Below are 21,520 nucleotides of genomic sequence, written 5' to 3' on the forward strand. Positions count from 1 at the left end.
AGGGGAAAATTGCCCCCAACCTCTAGAACCCTGGGGAGGAGGAGCTTTCTTTTTCTGGGACCCAGGATTCATCAGAGATAGCATTATCAATGATTCTAAGATAATGATTCTAAGAAATTACTTGGGCTGCATAGAACACTCTACAAATATTATATAAAGGTTGCTGCTATTAAATCCAAAAATCTTGACTTACCCAGTTCAGTACTGAGTAAAATTTGCAATGGAATGTGATACTCAATTTCATCAGACACAGAGAGCTTACCCCAGTGCTTAGTGGAATGACTAATATTATCCTTAGAGACTCTTAAAAAAATAAATCAGTTGCTGTTTACCTGACTTGCTGCTATAGATAGGTATCTGACAAAGCAAAATTTGAAAGTAAGCTCACTGAATTTCCCCTGAAGGGTGAAAGTATAACTTTCAAATCAATTGTAATGGAGAACAAAGATGAATTTCTAAATATTCCCTTTAGATCATACTAAACAAATAATGAAGGAATTTCAGTCAGAAAAAAATTCTTATTACTTTAGGTAAGTTCATTTATGATTTTTTTGAAGAAACAAATTTATTCACAAATAGAATGTACTTTTAACCATGTCCTCATGGTTATTAAGCTACTTTCTGGATGAATATGGTCAGTTGGAAGGTGCATTTTTGTACTTCAGTGGTTGGAGAGAGTCAGCCTAAACTGTTTAATCTAATTATTCCCAAGAAATCAGTATTTAGTTCACCATTTTTTTTTTACCATTTAGGAGAAGGAAAATATTCTTTCTTAAACTCAGGCACTGGAATTAAACTACAGACATATAATAACTAATAGCTTGAATTTATATGGCAACTTAAGGTTTGCCACAATCTTTACATATATGACAGTATTAGTCAGTCAATCAATAAATATTTATTAAGGGATTACCATATGCTGGGCCTCTACTATATGAGGCAGCTACATGGATAGAGTACTGGGACTGGAGTCAGGAAGATCTGAGTTCAAATTATAGGCTGTGTGACCCTGGGCAAGTCACTTAACCTCTCTTGGCCTTAAATCCACTGGAGAAGGAAATGGCAAAGCTAATATCTTTGCCAAAAAATCCTCATGGACAATATTGGCATGCTATGGTTCTCAAGGTCATGAAGAATTAGATACAACTGAAATACAACAGTGAATATGGTGGACATGGTGCTAAGCATAAGGGCTGCAAAGAAAAGCAGAGGGATAGCTAATGTCCTCAATGTCTGCCCTAGTCTTGGCAGACTCAAGACGGCATAGGAAAGTCAGGAATACCCACAAGCTCCCCACCCAGGACCACTCCAAATACCTTTAAATAATGAGTCTAATAAAATTCTAGGCTAAGTGATAGAATTTTCCAGTCCAAGAGAACTTGGAAGATCCAAGGAAAAGGTCTATTAAACTAGAGTTAAAAGGGGAAGAGTGCAGCACCAGAGCAAACCAGCTCCAGTCATCCAGGAACAGACAACACAGGATGCCTGGGTCCCTGGAGGTGTCTGGGTTCATGGCAGCAATAGCAGTTTCCATACTTTTCAGCTCAAGGATTGCCAAGGACAATTGGGAAGAGCAGCAGGGAAACTCTGCCATTCCAGAGTGAGTGTGGAGCACAGTCCAGTACAGGCCTTGGCATAGCCCTGACCCCGAGAAACAGAAGTAGGCCTGGGGAATCACCTGGCAGGGAGTCTCCCAACAGCTGTTTCCAGAACACTCAACCAAAAGATGGTAAGGGAGCTCCGGGAGATTGCAGAGGTCTCTCTGCTATCCCTAAGGAAAGACTGTGTTTTTGCCCATACTCATATTCAGGTCACAGTATGGGCCCCAGTCTCAGGAAATGAATTTTACTGCTATAGCAGAACAGAGGGGAGTGCTGGTGGTCCTCCATAGACCAGAGTATGGGTTAGGAAAACAATCAGAATATCTCATAAGACCTTCGAGGAACTGAGGTCCCTGGGGAGTATCCCTGAAAATAGCTGCAAAATCTCTCAAAAGTTTGGGACAGTGCATCCTCCAACCTGGAAGCAGAGCCCCACCTTAACAAAAAGTTAAAGTCAAATTATAGACTGGGGAAATGAACAAACATCCTGTGGATGATGAAAATACACACTTAGAAGATGACAAAGTCAAAGCTTCTGTGTCCAAAGCCTGCAAAAAAAAAAAATATGATTACTCTCCGGCAATGGAAGAGCTCAAAAAAGATTTTGAAAATCAAGTAAGGGAGGTAGAAGAAAAATTGGGAAGAGAAATGAGAGCAATAAGGGGAAATCCTGAAAAAAATCAATTTGGGGCAAATGGGAAAAGCAGTCCAGAAGTTCAGTGAGGAGAAGATTGCTTAAAAAGCTGAACTGACCAGATAGAAAAGAAGATACAAAAGCTCTATTAAGAAAATAACTCCTGGGGTGGCTAGGTAGCACAGTGGATAAAGCACCAGCCCTGAAGTCAGGAGTACCTGGGTTCAAGTTCAGTCTCAGACACTTAATAATTACCTAGCCTTGTGGCCTTGCTAAAAACCTAAAAAAAAAATAACTCCTTCAATTGTAGAATGGAGCTAAGGAAAGTCAAAAATTTTGTGAGAAATCAAGAAACAATAAAACAAAGTCAAAAAAAATGAAAAACTAGAAGAAAATGTGAAATATTTCATTGGAAAAACAACTGACCTGGAAAACAGATCCAGGAGAGATAATTTGAAAATTATTGGACTAACCAAAAGTCATGACCATAAAGAGACCCTAGATATCATTTTCAAAGAAATTCTCCAAGAAAATTGACCTGATATCCTACAAGCTGAGGGTAAAATAGAAATGGAAAGAAGCCACTGATCACTTCCTCAAAGAGATATCAAAATGGAAAACTGCCAGGAATATTGTGGCCAAATTTCAGAACTCCTAAGTCAAGGAGAAAATATTACAAGCAATAAAAAAGGAACAATTCAAATATTGTGGAACTATAGTCAGGATAAAGCAAGATTTAGCAGCTTCTACATTAAGGGCTCATGGGGCTTGGAATTTGATATTCTGAAAGGCAAAAGAGCTTGGATTACAATAGAGAATCAGCTACCCAGAAAAACTGAATATACTCTTTCAGGGGGAAAAGATGGATTTCCGATGAAATTGGGGAAGTTCAAACTGGCCTGATGAAATGAACTGAGCTGAACAGAAACTTAAATCTTCAAGTACAGGATTCAGGTGAAGCATAGAGAAGATGGACAGGAAGAGCAAATTATAAGAGTCTTAATGATATTGAACTGCTTGTATTCCTGTATTGGAAGATGAAATTGATAACTCATATGAACCTTCTCATTTATTAGAGTAGTTAGAAGAAATATATATATATATATATATATATATATATATATATATATATATATATATAGACAAGGCACAGGAGGGGGTTAAATTTGAAGGTATAATATATTAAAAAGATGGAGTTAATGGGTGAGAAAGGAATGTACAGGGAGATAGGTAAAGGAGAGATGGAATATAAAAGAGGCAAGGAAAAACTTTTGTATGTAGTGGAAGAGAGAGAAGATGAGGGGGAGAGAGCAAGCCTTACTTTTACTGTAAGTAGCTCAGAGAGGAAATAATATACACACTCAATTGGAAATAGAAATCTATCTTAATCTAGAGGAAAAATAGGAGAGAAAAGGGATGGAAGAAAGGGGACGGGGGAGGGGAAGGGGGAGTAGGTGCTAGAAGAGAGGAAAGATTATAGGAGAGGGTATCAGATACAACACAACCTTTGAGGATGGGTAGGGTGAAAGTGAAGAGAGAATAGAATAAATGGGGGTGGAGGGATAGGATAGAGGGAAATACAGTTAGCAAAAGCAACTGAAAAAAGTTTTGAAACAATATCTCAGATGAACTTGATAAAGAATGCTATTCATCCCAAAGAAAGTTGATCGTATCTGAATACAGACTGAAGCACGATTTTTTTTATCACTTTATTTTTCTTGAGGTTTCTCTTTCTTTGTTTAGGGGTTATGTTTACTTTTATAATATGACTATTGTAGTAATGCATTTCATGGCTACACATTTTTAACATATACCAAGTAATTTCTTTTCTCAGTGGAGGGAGTGGGGTGGGAGGAAGGGAGAGAATTTGGAACTCAAGATTTTTAGGAGTAAACTTGCTTTTGCATGTAGTTGGGGTAAAAAAGTTTAAATAAAATAAAATATAGAAAAGCAAAAATAAAAACCTCCTAGTTTAATGGATGAGATTACACAAAAACAATTATGTATTAATAAGCCTTTCAAAGGATAAGTAAGAAATAATCAATAGATGGAAGGCCTTAGCATTAAGGGGGACTGAGAAAAGCTTCCTGTTGAAATGAACATTTTGTTTGTAATCTGAAAGAAGCTAGATGGTAGAGGTGAGGAGGGAGAATGTTCTAGGCATTCGAGACAACCAGGGAAAATGTCTGGAGTCAAGAAATAAAATGTTTTGTTCAAAGAACAGCAAGGAGGTCATTGTTAAATGTTTGCAGAATATATGGTTGGGGGGGCCTGGGAATGTAAAGTATATCGAAAAGGTTGGGAGTTGAAGTTGGGCATATAATGAAGGTCTTGGAAAACCAAACAGTAATAGGGATAGACTGGAGTTTATTTAGTAGAGAAGTGAAATGATCAGATGTCACCTTTAGGAAATTCACTTTGACAGATGAGTAGACCACATGGCAGAAGGGATAGAGGACTATTCTTAAAAATCAAAAAGATCTGGTTTTAACTTTGACATCTCATGCTTGCAGGCTATGTGACCTTAGAAAAGTAAACATGTAATAGTCCCACTGATTTGGGTGTTGTTTGCTGAGTTGATTTTCAGTTATGTCTAGCTCTTTGTGCCCCCATTTAAGCTTTTCTTGGCAAAGATACCATATTTGCCATTTCTTTCACTAACTTATTTTACAGATGAGGAAACTGAGGCAAAAAGGATTACATTACTATGTTCCCAGGGTCACAAAGCTAGTAAGTATCTGAAGTTGGATTTGAAGTCAGGTCTTCCTGACTGCAGGACTTGTGCTCAATCCACTGAGCTATGTAGCTACCCCAATTATCCTGTACCTCTCTCTAAAACTAGTTGGAGCAGGGCAATTAATTGGCACAGTGGACAGAGCACTGACCTTGGAATCAGGAGGATGGGAGTTCAAATCCAGTCTCTGATACTTACTAGCTGTATGACCTTGGATAAGTTACTTAACCCTGACTGCCTCACATCCAGGGCCATCTCCAGTAGTCCTTATCTATATCTGGCCACTGGATCCAGATGGCTCTGGAGGAGAAAATGGGGCTGGTGACTTAGCACAGCCCTCTCTTACTCAAATCTAATTCATGTATTTGTCATGGCATCACCTCCCTGATGTCAAGGGCTTCTTTGAGAATGAAGGACAAACAGGGCCGCTAGGTGGCGCAGTGGATAAAGCACCAGCCTTGGAGTCAGGAGTACCTGGGTTCAAATCCTGTCTCAGACACTTAATAATGACCTAGCTGTGTGGCCTTGGGCAAGCCACTTAACCTTATTTGCCTTGGGAAAAAACCTAAAAAAAATATAAAGTTGAGAATGAAGGACAAACATAGTTGGACAGCATTAGATCTGCAATGGAAGTATTTCCTTATTGAAAATTCAAGACATTCACCGTTTTGTTACAAAACTTAATACTAAAAATATTTAACAGATTCTTCTATTTTAGCTCCAGACCTTGAAGTGAATTACTGAAAACAACTGAGAGTTAGAACAATATGTGAACATATTCATATCTATATAAAGCAAGTTCTTCTGACTCTATCGTGATCTAGCTTAAGTTCAAATTGAAATATTTAGTCTCTCTTTCAAGTAGCACAAAGAGCACCTATCAAGAATCTTTCCTGTGATGATTCTATTCACCTACCGGGAATAACACTTTTTCAACTAGTCAGAGGCAGGAGAAACAAAACAAATTCTATTACAAAAGAGATTACTAGGTGAGTAGTAGGTTTTAGATACAATGATCTCATCATTTGCTTTTTAATCTAACTTTCAATATTAAAAGGTGGAAATTGGGTGTGAGGGAAAAATAATGAGACAGTTCATTATATTAATACCTCTTTAGAATTATTTTACATTATTACAAAGCTATCTGTTGCTTTTTCTTTTTCTATTTTTTTCTTTTTGGCAAGGCAATGGGATTAAGTGACTTGCCCAAGATCACAAAGGTAATTAAGTGTCTAAGTCAAATTTGAACTCAGGTCTTCCTGATTCCAGGGCCAGTGCTCTATCTACTAATGCCACCTAGCTGCCCCCAGCAAGTCAAATTTCTTAAAAAGTATATACATGTCTGCCTACAGATGTGGAATACTGCCTATGCTTTGGAATTTATCTGTCTGGTATGTTTAATAGTTTTACTGAGCTGCTTTCTCTACTCTCTTTCTTTTTTTCTTCAGGGGGCAGCTCTCTGGGGAGGAGAGGGAAGGAATACAAGTAAAAATTTAAGGTGATATAAAAACAAAAGTTTCAATAACAAATTTTAATCACAGAATATAGGATGATTCTAAATGATTCTCAAGACTGAATAGCCAACTTATTGCTGAGCTCATTGAATTCTTTAAAAATCTGTTTGAGGAATATTGACACTTCTTGCTTCAGAAAACTATCATTTGCATTTCACTCAACCAAGAAGGGATATCTATATCAATAGGGAGACTGTATTTTTCTTTCAACCTGAAATATCTCCACAGCATATTATAGGGGTAAAAACACTAGAAATGCAGCTTTCCAGTTTTGAAATAACTTAAATCTTCCCATAAAATGCTATAGTTCTTTGAACTGAAAGGTCTTTCCATGATTTTTTGGGTGATTTAGATTTGGAAAGAAGAAATATTTGATCTGAAAGTATTCTATATACTTTAAGTATGTATGCCACCCTTAAAAACTCTCCCTGGGGCAACTAGGTGGTGCAGTGGATAGAGCACTGGCCCTGGAGTCAGGAGGACCTGAGTTCAAATTCGGCATCAGACACTTAATAATTACCTGGCTGTGTGACCTTGGGCAAGTCCCTTAACCTCATTGCCTTAAAGTAAAAAAAAAAAATGCAATAAAAAAAGAACTTTCCTAAACCTCTATTCTATTTAGATTTTTATAGTCCTGCCTTCCTTTTTCCTTTCCTTTCCTTTCCTTTCCTTTCTCCATGCCTCTAAATATCTCTCTGTCTTCTTTTCTTTCTGCTTTCTTTCATTCTTTCATGATTGGGGTTTACCTATCTTGCTCAGACTGGAAGTACAGTAGCCACTTATGGGCCTGATCCAAACATTGATCAGTACATAGACTTTAACCCGCTCTGTTTTTCTGATCTGAGCTGGTTTGCTCTTCTGGCATTCTAGTGGCCCTCTCCTCCTGGAACTGCTTGCTGTATTGGTGCTCAGATTAATATGAATGGATATCTGATCAGCTTAGCCCACTGTAGCTCAGAACTCTTGAACTCACCAGCCTCAGCTTCCTAGTTAACAGGGATCACAGGAGTATGCTAGAATTCTAGGAATGTGAATTTAGGAAAGGAACTGGGAAAGGGTAGGGAAAAGGTGATGATTTCTAATACAAAATTCAGGATTAATATTTTATTTAATTAAAAACCACTTTTGATTATATATTTTAATTATATTTAATGACTAATTATTGATATTTAATATCTAAATTTAAGTATATATACTTAAATTTATACACACACACACACACACACACACACACACAGTTCATTGGATTTCAGAGAGGCCAGGGACCTTCAGATTCAACAAATAATTCACTTACATGTCTGCTTAAGTATAGGAGATTTTCTAGCCTGTCATAATGTAAATACAGACCTGACAAATATAATCATCAAAGAGTTTTCAATCACACAGGAGAGGAAACACTAAGAACCAAACAAATATAAGAGGAGAATTATAAAGGAAAATGCTAAGTGATGCTCTGTTTCTTGAAACATTTGAGGAGGTAGAGTTCACTTTCAGCTAGAGGTTATAGAAATCGAGGAAGTAGGGGAGGGAAGAATTCCCAGGGAAAACATCACCTGGATTGAGTCTCTGAAAAAAAAGATAGGAATTTCTACAGTTTAAGACTAGGACAGAAGGGAGTTCATTCCAGAGATAGTGGGAGGTGGCCAAGGGTGGAATGATGGGGGTGACTAAACCACTGAGCCCAAAGCTAAGGAAACCAAAAATTGTTGAAAAGGGAATGGAGAAAGTTGTCAATAACTCCAATGTATATATTACATTTATATATTACTTACAATGTACTGTCAGGCATTGTATTGTATTAACTTTACAATTATTACATCATTTGATCCTCACAACAACCCTGGGAAGTAGGTGCTATTGTTATCTCAAATTTATAGATAAGGAAACAGAGGCAAACAGAAATTAAATGACTTGCCCAGCTCTGTACAGCTAGTGAGGGTCCAAGGCCAGATTTGAACTCAGGTATTCCTGACTCCAGATCTGACAGTCTATCCACTGAGACACCTAGCTGCCCTAGATTAATGAAATATTAAGTAAAAATACTCTAGACCAGAGCTATGTAACTTTCAGGAATGATCACAGCATGTAATGTTAGCAAATTCAGCATATGCCATTGTAGCATCTCTTCATTTCAACTACATGGAACAGAAAGGGACAATCTGTGCCTTTTAAAATTTATGCTAAATTATGCCTTTTGAAAAATGTATTGAATTTGCTTCTCAAATACTAGTAGTACTCCAGCTCTTTTCTCCTTGTGTGTAGAGCTAATAAGATGAAGGAGTCAGACACTGATAAAGGTATTTGTTCCTCTGATCCAGCAGCTCAGGAGAAACCTAGAAGATTGGGAAGAAAAAACAGGCACCCAAAAGTTTGTTTGTCCTCTTTCCATGCTATAGTGCTCCAGCTTCTGCTTTCTTCCTAGGGCCCTAGAATCCTGATTGGTCTAATTCTCCATATCTAGTTCAAACCCAAACCCACCACATGGCTTTCCAGTCATCCTCCTGTCTCCCACACACCTCTATTGACCTTTAGCTCTGGGAACAGAAATCAAACATTACCATTCTTGAAAACAAGGATTCTTTCCATACCCTGTGGATTCCATTCACCAAGCTGGAAACTTCCCATAATAAAAGATCCTTCCCTCTTTATCACTCCCTATTGTTATTCAATTGTGTTTGATTCTGGGTGAATGTGGGATTTTCTTGGTAAAGATACTGGTGTGATTTTTCCATTTCCTTCTCCAGTTCCTCATTTTACAGATGGGGAAACCGAAACAGACAGAAGAAATGACTTACACAGGTTTACAGTTAATCTAAGTTTCTGAATGCGGGAAGATGAGTCTTCAGACTGCCTCCAGGCCCAGCTCTCTATGTACTGTGCTACCTACCTGCCCTAACACTCTTAAACTAAAATGTAAGCTTTTGAAGAGCAAGGATTATTTTGCTTGCTTTTTTTTTTCTGTCCCTAATATTTAACATTTTCTCTGACATATGGTAAGTGTTTAATAAATAGTATTTCATTCATTTAGAATATATTTCTCTGTTCTATGAAAAAAATTAAGAATTTTCCATTACAAAAGTTCGACTGATTTTCCCTTTATTCTCTCTACATTCTGAATTGAATGTTTTTCTAGTAACCAGCAATGCTAATGATTACAACAATAATAACAAATAGTATCTCATAGTTATAATATACACAAACCTTTTTCTGTTTACTGATTCTTAGTCTATTCTGTGCTCGTAACTATTCTGCGAAGTAAAGTAATTCATGAATTCTTATCCTTTTCTCTTCATTGGATTCCCCACTCTTCATCTGTAGTCTGTCTCCAACCCTGGAATTCACATACTGTAAGTGTCTTCTGCCCCAGCCATTTCCTTCTCAAGCTCATTTTACAGATAAGGAAACTGTGGCAAACTGGACTCTTCGACTTTCCCAGGGTTGCATAGCTAGTTAGTATTTGAGGCTGGATTTGAACTCAGGAAGGTGAGTCTTTCTGAGTCTGGTTCAACACTCTATTCACTGGATCTAACTTTAGAGGCTATCTGCCATAACTTCAGTCACTCCCAAATCTAAACACCTATATATTAATTAACCAAGTTTGTTATACTTTTAGATATTTCAATTTTGCACAAATTAAATCATCATAATAGCAAGACTTTTATTACTGATGGGTTTCATTAGGTCATTTAAAGTATAAACACAAAATTGTAAAGTGAATTAAAATATACTCTATTTTCTTAGGAGAAGATTAGGCAACTAATTCGGAGACCTACTATTTCTCCATATTGGAGAAAACACAACCAGAATATTAAGAAAACAATATATACTTTAAAAAAAAAAGTACTACATGAAGCACTTCCCTTTGAAGCAAGTAATCTGAATGGCAGTACAAACAAGAATGACGTTGGAGCGGATTACCCCAGTGCTCTGGGAACAAGGTTTTACTAAACAGGTCAATGCCATAATTAATTGCTTACATCTGCTGCTCATTGGTGTGTGGCTCCTCGATGCTAGCTAGCATCTTATATTCAGTCTAACTGTATTCCCGTCTTTTCTTTCAATTCTTTAACAACAAAAACAAAATGTGCTATGTCCAAGTGCCCTAGTATAAGAAGAAAAATGAATGAGATTGCAGTGAAAACCTTAGAGAAAACACTATTTAAATATTGCAAGTAGAATGCCGGCAAATCTAAATAAGTCTCAGAATGATATTCCTGAGAAATTGTCTCTGTGATCTGTGGAATATTTACAAAGATGAAAGAGAAGTAAAAATGACCCCCCCCCTTCCGGGACACTTTTTCAATGATAAGCATCTAAATCACATTATCAATTCATCTCCTCTTAGTTCTTTAAGGCGCACACTTCGTGGACTACAAAAACTCAGAATCTTTTTGCCCTCTCAAATTCAAAACCTAGCAGGATTTCTTGAATTGGGATACGAGGGGGACAGGGACAAGGAGGGAGGGGAGGGGTGGAAACGATGGGGACAGCGCATGGATACATTGTGCCTCTTTGGAGAAAGACTTTGGGTGAGATTCCTCCCTTCCAGTCCGCTTCTGGAGAAAGACCAGGTCAGAAGAATTCAACTTTAAGTCAGGCGCGATTAAACCTTACCTTAGTCTGCAGTTTCTTGCACCAACGTATTCCTAATGTTTCTTTTGGAGTATGGCATATGCTGGAACTAGTGCATTTGACCTTTCTCATTTCTAAAGAAGAAACTGCAAAGTAACCTTTAACTTCCATAAAAAGCTGTGTTCATTCTCCCAGTACTCTACACAGCAATCGAATACACCTCATCATGTGGTATGTTACCATGGTAGCAAGGCAGCCAGCTGCTAGAATACAAAAGACTTGACAGAAAGTTGCTTTTTACCCCTCTACTCACCCTGAAAAAGTGAGGTTTTTGGTTTTTGTCCCTTTGTGCTATAAGCTTAAATTGGATATTCTCCATTGCTTCCTGAGATTCAAATTTATAAGGAAAAAATTGAAAAAAAAAGCATAGTGTATAGAGAACAAAAAAAGGGAGGGAATGTCCTCCAAAGCTTTAAAATAAATGAGTTGATCATAAGAAATTTTTAAGTTGTCACTAATCTCTTAAATTGCTGGTAATTATCTACTCACATCATTTAGAAAATTTAACATTTTCATAACTGACTTTACAGGAAATGCAATCAGTTTCATGACTCCCTTTTTAAAAAATCATGTTGAAGTGGCTTAACAAATACAAGTATACAGGTGTTGAAAACACTACCAAACAATTTCATTGCGACTTAAATAAAATTGCTACATGATTTCTCACTGTGTTTTCCTAAAGCAGACATTGCAGAAAGCATAGTTCTGCTTTGCTATAAACTCCAGCACTAAATTATTATTAAAAACCAGTTAGAACTCTATTTGATTAAAATTGATCACAACCTACATAATTACACTTGGATGTCCTTTTCAATACCAATTCTAGGTTGATATATTATTTCAATATCATAAAAACTGAATCGAAGGGCTTCAGGTCAAAAATAGCTATAATATTCAATCATGACCTGTCCAAATATCTTCATATTTAGTGTGAAGGGAAGAAGTCCTTGTTTATTTTGCAATAATAAACATTTTTTTTGAAATATGAAACAGTACCATAGATTTTTTCCAAAATGAAATCACAAAAGAAAATTAGGTCAAACAAACACATCTTCCTTTACTTGAATCAATAATAGCTAGCATTTATATGATGCTTTAAGATTAGCAAAGTACTTTGCAAATACCATCTTATTTTATTTTTAAATTTTTTAAATTAAATACATATTTAGTTTTCCAATTATATACATTAGTAGTTTCTACCAATCATTTTCTGCAAGGTTTTTATTTTACAATTTCTCCCCCTTTCTCCCTTCCCTTCCCCCTACCCCAACAGAAGGTAATCTGATATAGTCTTAACATTTGTTTTCATGATATGATAGATCAAAATTGAATGTGTTGAGAGGAAAAAAAGATATCCATAAGGAAGAAAGAAAATATTAGAGAAAGCAAAGTTATGTAATACATAAGACAAGTTTTTAAAAATTGAATCTAACAATCTTTGGTCTTCATTAAAACTCCACAGTTTCTTCTCTGGATAAAGATGGTATTCTCTATCACAGATTTTCTAAAATTGTCCTTGATCGTTGCACTGATGATATGAACATGACCATCAAGGTATCACCCTATGTTGCTGTTAAGGTGTATAATGTTCTTCTGGTTCTGCTCAACTCACTTGGCATCAATTCATACAAGTCTTTCCAGGCTTTTTTGAACTCACATCCCTTCTGATTTCTTATAGAACAATAATGTTCCATCACATACATATATCACAATTTGTTAAGTCATTCCCCAATTGATGGACATTCCCTCAATTTCCAGTTCTTTGCCACTACAAATAGAATTGCTATGAATATATTTGTACATGTGGAGTTTTTACCCTTTTTCATGATCTCTTTGGGGTACAGACCCAGTAGCAGTATTGCTGGATAAGAGGGTTTCCACATTTTTATTGCCCTTTGGGCATAATTCCAAATTGCTCTCCAGAAATATTGGATCAATTCACAGCTCCATCAAAAAAGCCTTAGTATCCCAGACTTCCCACATCCTCTCCAACATTGATCATTATCCTTTCTGTTTATATTGGCCAATCTGAGAGGTGTGAGGTGGTACCTTAGAGATGCTTTAACTTGCACTTTTCTGATCAATATTGATTTTGAGCAATTTTTTATATGACTTCTTCATCTGCAAATTGTATATTCTTTAAACATTTGTCAATTGGGGAATGACTTGGGTTTGTTGCTGTTGTTTTATAATTTAGCTCAGTTCTCTATATATTTTAGAAATGATTCCTTTGTCAGAAACACTAGTTGTAAAAATTTGTTCCCAATTCATATTTCTTTTAATCTTGGTTACAGTGGTTTTGTTTGTGCAAAAGGTTTTAAATTTGATATAATCAAAATTATCTAGTTTGCTTTTTATAGTGTTCTCTACCTCTTCCTTTGTCATAAACTACTCCCTTCTCCAGAGATCTGACAGGTAAACTATTCCTTGTTCTCCTAATTTAAATATTATCTTGGTATAGTGTGACAGATGCTGGTCTAATCCTAGATTCTGCCATAATATCTTCCAGTTTTCCCAACTGTTTTTTTTTTTTTTATCAAAGAGTGAGTTCTTATCCCAGAAGCTAGACTCTTTGGGTTGATCAAACAGCAGATAAATCATTTCCAGATGATTCTTTTGCAGTTAATCTATTCCACCAATCCACTCTATTTTTTAGATAGTACTAGACAGTTTTGATGACTGATGCTTTATAATATAATTTTAGTGGTAAGGCTAAACCACCTTCTTTTGCACTTTTTTCCCATTAAATTCCTTGATATTCTTGACTTTTTGTTTCTCCATATGAATTTAGTCACAATTTTTTCTAGCTTATTAAAGTAATATTTTTGGAAGTTTGATTGGTATGGCCAAAAAAAAGTTTAATTTAGGTAGATGTGCCATTGTTATTATATTAACTCAGCCCATCCATGATATTTGCCCAGTTATTTAGATCTGATTTTATTTGTGTGAAAAATGTTTTATAGTTGTTTTCATAGAGTTTCTGAGTCTGCCTTGGCAAGTAAACTCCCATGTATTTTATATTGTCTGAAGTTATTTTAAATGGGCTTTCTCTTTCTAATTCTTGATGCTGTATCTTGTTAGTAATATATAGAAATGCCGAGAATTTATGTAGATTTATTTTTTATCCTGGAATTTTGCTAAAGTTGCTAATTGTTTCCAGTATCTTTTTAGATGATTTTTTTTAGGATTCTCTTGGTATATCATATCTGCAAAGAGTGAGAGTTTGGTTTCTAACATTTCTAACACAATATTGAATAGTAGTGGTGATAAATGGGCATCCTTGTTTCACCCCTAATCTTATTGGGAATGCCTCTAGCTTATCCCCATTGCATGTAATGCTTACTGATGATTTCAGATAGATACTGCTTATTATTTTCAGGAACAATCCATTTATTCCTATGCTCTCTAATGATTTAGTAGGAATGGGTGCTATTTTTGTCAGACTTTTTCGGCATCTATTGAGATAATCATATGATTTCTGTTAGGTTTGTTATGGATATAGTCAATTCTACTGACAGTTTACCTAATACTGAACCAACCCTGTATTCTTGGATTAAATTCTGCTTGGTTATAGTGTATTATCCTAGTGATAACTTGCTGTAATCACTTTGCTAATATTTTATTTAAGATTTTTGCATCATATTCATTAGGGAAATTGGTCTATAATTTTCTTCCTCTATTTTGACTCTTTCTGATTTAGGTATCAGCATCATATTAGTGTCATAGAAGGAATTAGGCAGAATTCTATTTTCATTTACTTTTTCCAAAGAGTTTATATAGAATTGGAACCAGTTGTTCCTTGAATGCTTAGTAGAATTCACTTGTGAATCTATCTGGCCCTGGAGATTTTTTCTTAAGCAGCTCATTGATGGCTTGTTGAATTTTTTTTTATGAGATAGGGTTATTTCCTTTTCATGTAACCTATATTTCAATAAATATTCATCCATTTCACTTAGGTTATAAAATTTATTAGCATATAGTTGATCAAAAGAACTCTGAATTATTATTTTAATTTCTTCCTCATTGATGGTAAATTTACCTTTTTCATTTTTTGATAATAGTAATTTGGTTTTCTTCTTTTTTTAATCAAAGTAACCAAATGTTTGTCGAATTTATTGGGTTTTTTTTGTAAAACCAACTCTTGGTTTTATTTATTAGTTCAATAGTTTTCTTGCTTTCAATTTTATTAATTTCTCCTTTAATTTTTAGAATTTCTAATTTGGTATTTAATTGGGAATTTTTATTTGTTCTTTCTCTAATTTTTTAGTTGCATGTTTAGTTCAGTTCCCTCTTTCTCCATTTTATTCACGTAAGCATTTAGAGACACAAATATCCCCAAATAACTGCCTTGGCTGTATCCCCTAAGTTTTGGCATGTTGTCTTGTTACTGTCATTACCTTGTTTGGAATCATTAATTCTTTTATTGTTTGATCCACTCATTCTTGAAAATTAAATTATTTAGTTTTCAATTAGTTTTAGGCCTATCTCTCTATAGCCCATTATTGCATGTAATTTTTATTGCATCATGGTCTGAAAAGAATGTATTCCAAATTTTGCCTTTCTGTATTTGATTATAAGGTTTTTATGCCGTAAATACACGGTTGATTTTTGTGTAGATGCCATGTACCACAGAAAAAAAGTTATAGTCCTTTCTATTCCCATTCAATTTTCTCCAAAGGTCTATCATGATGAAGTTTTCTAACATTCTATTTATCTCCTTAACTTCCTTCTTTTTTATTTCATGGTTAGATTTATCTAATTCTGTGAGTAGAAGGTTGAGGTATCACACCAGTAGAATTTTGCTATATCTCTTCCTGTAGCTCATTCAGCTTCTCCACTAAGAATTTGAATGCTATACTGTTTTGTGCATTCATATTTAGTATTGAAAATACTTCATTGTCTATGCTATCTTTTAGAACGATATGGTTTCCTTCCTTATCTCTTTTAATGAGATCTATTTTTAAAGCTGCTTTGTCTGGGATAAGGATTGCTACCCCTGTCTTTTTCACTTCAGCTGAAGCATAAAATATTTTGTTACAGTCTTTTATCTTTACTCTGCATGTATCTGTCTGCTTCAAATGCATTTTTTATAAGAAACATGTTGTAGGATTTTGGGTTTTTAATCCACTCTGCTGTCTCTGTTTCCATTTTATGAGAGAGTTCATCCAATTCACATTCAAAGTTATAATTATTAACTCTTTATTGCCCTCCATGCTATCTTCCCTCCATTTGTATTTTTCTCCTTTCCCTGCTTATCCCTATTCCCCAGTATTTTGCTTCTGAATACCATCTCCTTTAGTGTGTTTACTCCCTTCTATCTAACCCCTTTCCTGTTTATTTCCCCCTTCCCTTTCCCCTTCTTCCTTCCCTTTTGATAGTTCTTTCCTTCCCCTCCCCCTTTCCCCTCTTAATACTTGAAAGGAAATATAAGTTTCTAAACTCAACTGAGTGTGTGTGTTAATCCCTTTTTGAGACAAATATGATGACAGTAAGATTCAGACAGTTCTCACCTCCTCCCTTCTTTCCCTCTATTGCAATAGGTCTTTTGCACCTCTTCATTTGATATAATTTACCCCATTCAGTTTTTCCCCCTTCCTCCTGTCTCTTTACTGTCCCCCCTTTTTAAGGAGATATTATGTTTAAATCATTCCATCAAAGTCACAGAGAAATCATGAATATACATTACATTCAATACTAAATTTGTATGTAATAAAAGAGTTACAATTCTCAAGAGTTATGAGAATCTTCCTCCCAGGTAGGGGATAAAGCTAGTTTCATCTTATTGGATAACAGTTTTTTTTCTTTTCCCCTCTTTACCTTTTCATGTATCTCTTGAGTCTCTTGTCTGAAGACTAAATTTTCTGTTTAATATTAAGTCTTTTCATCAGGAAAAATTGAAAGTCTCCTATTTCATTAAATGTCCATTTATTCCCCTAGATGAAAAGGCTCAGTTTTTCTGGATAGGAGAGTCTTGTCTGTAGTCCAAGCTCCACCTTGCTCTCCAGAATATCATATTCCAGGCCCTTTGATCTCTTGATGTTCATGCAGCCAAGTCCTGTGTAATTCTAATTTTGGCACCATGGTAATGGAATTGTTTCTTTCTGGTGACTTGCCACATTTTTACTTGTTTTTTTTTTTTGATATCCCTTTTAGGAGGGGATCGATGTATTCTTTCAATGACTATTTTGCCCTTTGGTTCCAAGATATCCAGGCAGTTCTCCTTCTCTATATCCTGAAGTATGGAGTCCAGGCTTTTGCTTTTTCTTCAAGGTTTTCAGGAAGTTCTATGATTCTTAAATTGTCTCTCCTGGATCTATTTTCCAGATTAGTTGTTTTGTTGATGAAGTATTTTACATTTTTATTCTGTTTTTTTTTATTTTGCTTAACAGATTCTTTATATCTCATGAAGTCATTAGTTTCCACAGATTCCAATCTTTTTTTATAGAGAAGAGTTTTCTTCATTTACCTTTTGCATCCCCTTTTCCAATTGGTCAATTTTATTTTAGAAAGAGTTTTTAATCTCTTTCCATTTGCCTAATTGTATTTTCAAAGGATTTGTTTTCTTGTTATAAGATGTTAATTTTCTTTTGCATGGTGTACTTTTGCTCTTGGGTTTCTTTTCCTAATTTTTCCATTTTTAAACTCCTTTCTAATCTCTTCTAAGAAGTCTTTCTGGGTTGGATACCAATTCATATTCTTCTCTGAGCCAGTATCCTTATCTTCAAGGTAACATTCAATGAACCCCATTTTTCACTGGCCTTTCTTCATTTTGGGTCTTTTCCTAGGGTCTTGTGTTGGGGGAGGGGCTGGTTCTCAGATGTTTGGTGTTGAAATCCCTAGAGGCCTAGTTCACTGGGTTTAGGAACTCCTGGGAGTTACTCAGTGGGCCCACCAGAAAGTTTCTCTGGATTGTCTGTCTTGTTGGTTAGTGGCCTCGGGTGCAGGACCTGTGCTATCCTAGCAAAGTTTGGGCTGGGCCCTCAGGTTAAAAATTTAATCAGCTTAATCAACAATCACTCACACCTGGGTCCTGGGGCAAGTACTAACACCTGGTCTGTTTCTGTGCTTGTTCTCTAGAAAGTCACACCCTCCCTCAGGAAGTTGGGGGAAGGCCAGGTGTCTGGCCCCTGCCCTGGAGCTTTCTGGCACCAGGCACATAGCAAAGGTTTCAGCTGCTGTTCTCAGTCTCCTGGCCTCATCCCACCCCACCTGCACTAGGTCTATGCTCTCTGCCCACAGCATATCCTGTGACAGATCTTGTTAGTATATGTTCTCCTCAGTTCTTCTCTGGGTTCCATGGATCCAAAATCTGTTAAGAGGCTTAGTTCATATTGTTTCCAAGTGAAAGCCAGGAGAGCTTAAAACGGTGCCTGGCTTCTTTCTGCCATCTTGGCTGTAGGCTCTATTATCTTATTTTGATCCCCCCTCTAAGAACCATTAGAGGTAGTTGCAATCAAGAGTCAATCAACAGGCATCTATTAAGTGATTTTATACTCCTGGCACTCTGCTAATCTCTATATATAACCCCCCCCCCCATTCTCCTCTTGACTCCACAATTTAATCAAAAAGACAAATTTACAAATGAATTGTAAATGAAATAATTAGGAAATAATAAACAGAGAGATCAAACACTTGTTTTAAGAGAACTAGCAAAGGTTTCTTATAGAAGGTAGAATTTGGACTTGAAGAAAGTCAGGGAAGTCCTTTGCAAGCATTTTCATTATCAGAACTTTAGTATACAACTGGAAGAAGCCTGGAGTCTAGGATTAAGTCCTGTCCCAATTCATTCTTTAAACTCACTGTAGGAGATGGAAATAAGGAGTGAGAGGATTCCAGATATAGAGGAGAACCAGAAAAAAAAAATGACCAGAGCCTAGCATGCCTGGTTCTGGGAGTGGCAAGGAGGTCAATGCCACTGGTGCTATGAGGGTAAGAGGTTTAAATGACTTGCCCAGGTCAGCAAATCAATAAATATCTGAGGTTTTCCTGATTAGAAGTCTCACACTCCATCTATTATGCCGCCTACCTGTCTAGGTAGTTACACTATTTCTCTATTAATTTTTGCTTATGTGCTTATGAAGTTCTTGCCAAATCCAAACTCAATGGCTGGTTAATTATGGACTATCATGGCCTTTGGAAGCATTTTTATTGTTACCAGTACTTTAGTATGAAACTGGAAGAAGTCTGGGGTTTGGTATTAAGTCCTTCCCCAATTGATCCTTCAAGCTTACTATAATCCTCTTCCTCTTTCTTTTTGCCTTGCTACCCAGTTGTTTTCATAATCATTTCCTGCTTCCAAAGAATATGCATATACATATACATATATATATATATATTTGGTATATACACATGCACATACACATAATGTATGTATATCTATATTTATATATTATGTATATATAAACATGTGAATGAGTATATATATATTAGATATACATAGACACACATATGTCAAACTATAACTACTTGAGCATTGTTAAAATTTTCTTTACCTTAGTCCAAATGAACTATTCTATGAGTAGACAAAAATATAATTCCTCAGGATTATAAAACACTAATGTCAAGTCAAATGGGAACATTCATCATTCCATCCTTTTCCAACTACAACTCATCTATACTATATATAAATTGCTTTGATATTCCAAGTTTGAAGATATCTCTGCCTCCTTGAATATCTTGGATACATTCTTTGACTTGTGGACTAGACCCTACTTACCTTTGTTATACTCTGACACTTAACATAATGTTCTGCATATTGCAGGAGTCTAATTAATCTCATTGAACTGACTTGACCTCCGAAATTTTCACCTTTGTTTAGATTCTTGTCCTTGTTCAACTACTTTCTTATCAATGAACTTTGATAAATTTTTAAATAATTTGAAAATGTAAGTGACTTGTCCAGGATCATACATCTAGTAAGTATCTGATCCTGGATTTGAACCTTGAATCTTCCTGACTACAGGTTCAGTATTCTTTCCACAGAGTCAACCAGATAACTCAGTCCCTAAAGTACCATGCAATAATTCTCACATTTTCAACAAAGTAACTTATAAACCTGAAAACACTTTAAATACGAGGAGCTATCATTGTATTTATTTCAAACAAAGGTTTTTCACAGTCAATAAGGCAAAGACATAGATCTGTTGACAGCAACAATCTAAGAAGAATGGGTAACAAGTCATAATATTACACATGTTCATTATGCCAAAAAGCATTGGAATGAACGTTAAGCTTTATAATCAAATATATAGTCATATATATAAAGTTTATTAGTATTCCTGTGTTGAAAAGTTCTCAACCTAATACTTTGTTCTTTTGTTGTTTATTAGGGATTTTTATAAAAGAGAAATCATATTTACCATCACATTTGACTTGATAATAAAAAAGAAAAACATAAACACAGTTGATCACTTTTTTTAGGTTTAAACTCTCTCCCTTGAGCAAAAAAATAATATGCTAACAAAAATATAATAGACATCAGGAAATAAATAAGTAAATGAACAGGTTTGAGAACAGGTGCAAACACTGGCACATTTTAATAATTTGTTGACTGTAGTTGACCTTAAAATAAATGTTACCTTGACTTGCAACAGCTTGTACAAACTAAACTGTACTCTTCACTTCTGGCTCCTTATCCACACTAGGCTATGGCAAGGTCAGGAGCAGGGAAATTGTTATTCAATTCTCTTTCAAGCCTATCTTCAGTGTATGGTAAAAGAAAATAACCCTGGGGGAGAGGGAGAGTGAGGAGTCTGACATTTTAAATTTCAGCAAGTTTTCAGAAAGAAGAAAATAAATATTGTGTGCTGCAGTATTTTCTCTATCTTAAACAACTAACTCAAACATTTGGTTGAGATTATTAAAATAGTCTTGGCACAAGAACAGCACTGAAGGATTTCTAAGTCCTGTGAATCGTGATGACACTGCTCTATAAAGTGTCTGAGTGTATGAGTGAGACAAAATGCACAGAAAAGACAAGGAATAGCATCTACAGTGAAAGGGAATTTGGCACCTGCTAACTCTTTACAGACTGACTAATGAAGCAAAGATTGATCCAGCACATTCTGAATAATTCATTTCTGTTTTAGTTCAAGCAGCAACTAAAAACAGACTTCTGGACCACTTTTATTTACAAATTTGAGAATCTTTAGCTCCCTCTTCCTCCTTCAATGAACTGACTTCTCCACATAAAATCTACTGGATGGACAGTTTTCAGTCTCCAGGCACAAGACACATATAGTTGTGGAGAACTGAATATTTTTGATTAGGAAAGCAGGGAAGTCCTTAGTCAATAAATTGAATTAGAAAAATTGGTTGACATACATACATACATATACATATATATATATACATATATATATATTCTCAATTGCAGCATATGAGGATGCTTGGTTCTGTTATCTTT

The 21,520-nt window shown here is 35.6% G+C and overlaps 1 protein-coding gene across 17 annotated transcripts in view; it reads right to left on the reverse strand.

Annotated features, from left to right (window-relative positions):
- The window catches only part of DTNA (dystrobrevin alpha), a 499,301-nt gene that overhangs the window by 219,836 nt on the left and 257,945 nt on the right, over positions 1–21,520 (reverse strand). The window contains exon 1 of one of the 17 annotated variants that reach the window (XM_074205355.1): positions 11,098–16,456. The exons of the other annotated variants lie outside the window; for them this stretch is intronic. The gene's annotated coding sequence lies outside the window, so the exon portion shown is untranslated. Of the gene's footprint in view, positions 1–11,097; positions 16,457–21,520 lie in introns of those variants that run through there. 17 annotated transcript variants of the gene reach the window in all.

The sequence above is a fragment of the Macrotis lagotis genome, chromosome X, assembly GCF_037893015.1.
Source record: "Macrotis lagotis isolate mMagLag1 chromosome X, bilby.v1.9.chrom.fasta, whole genome shotgun sequence".
Lineage (NCBI taxonomy): Eukaryota > Metazoa > Chordata > Mammalia > Peramelemorphia > Peramelidae > Macrotis > Macrotis lagotis.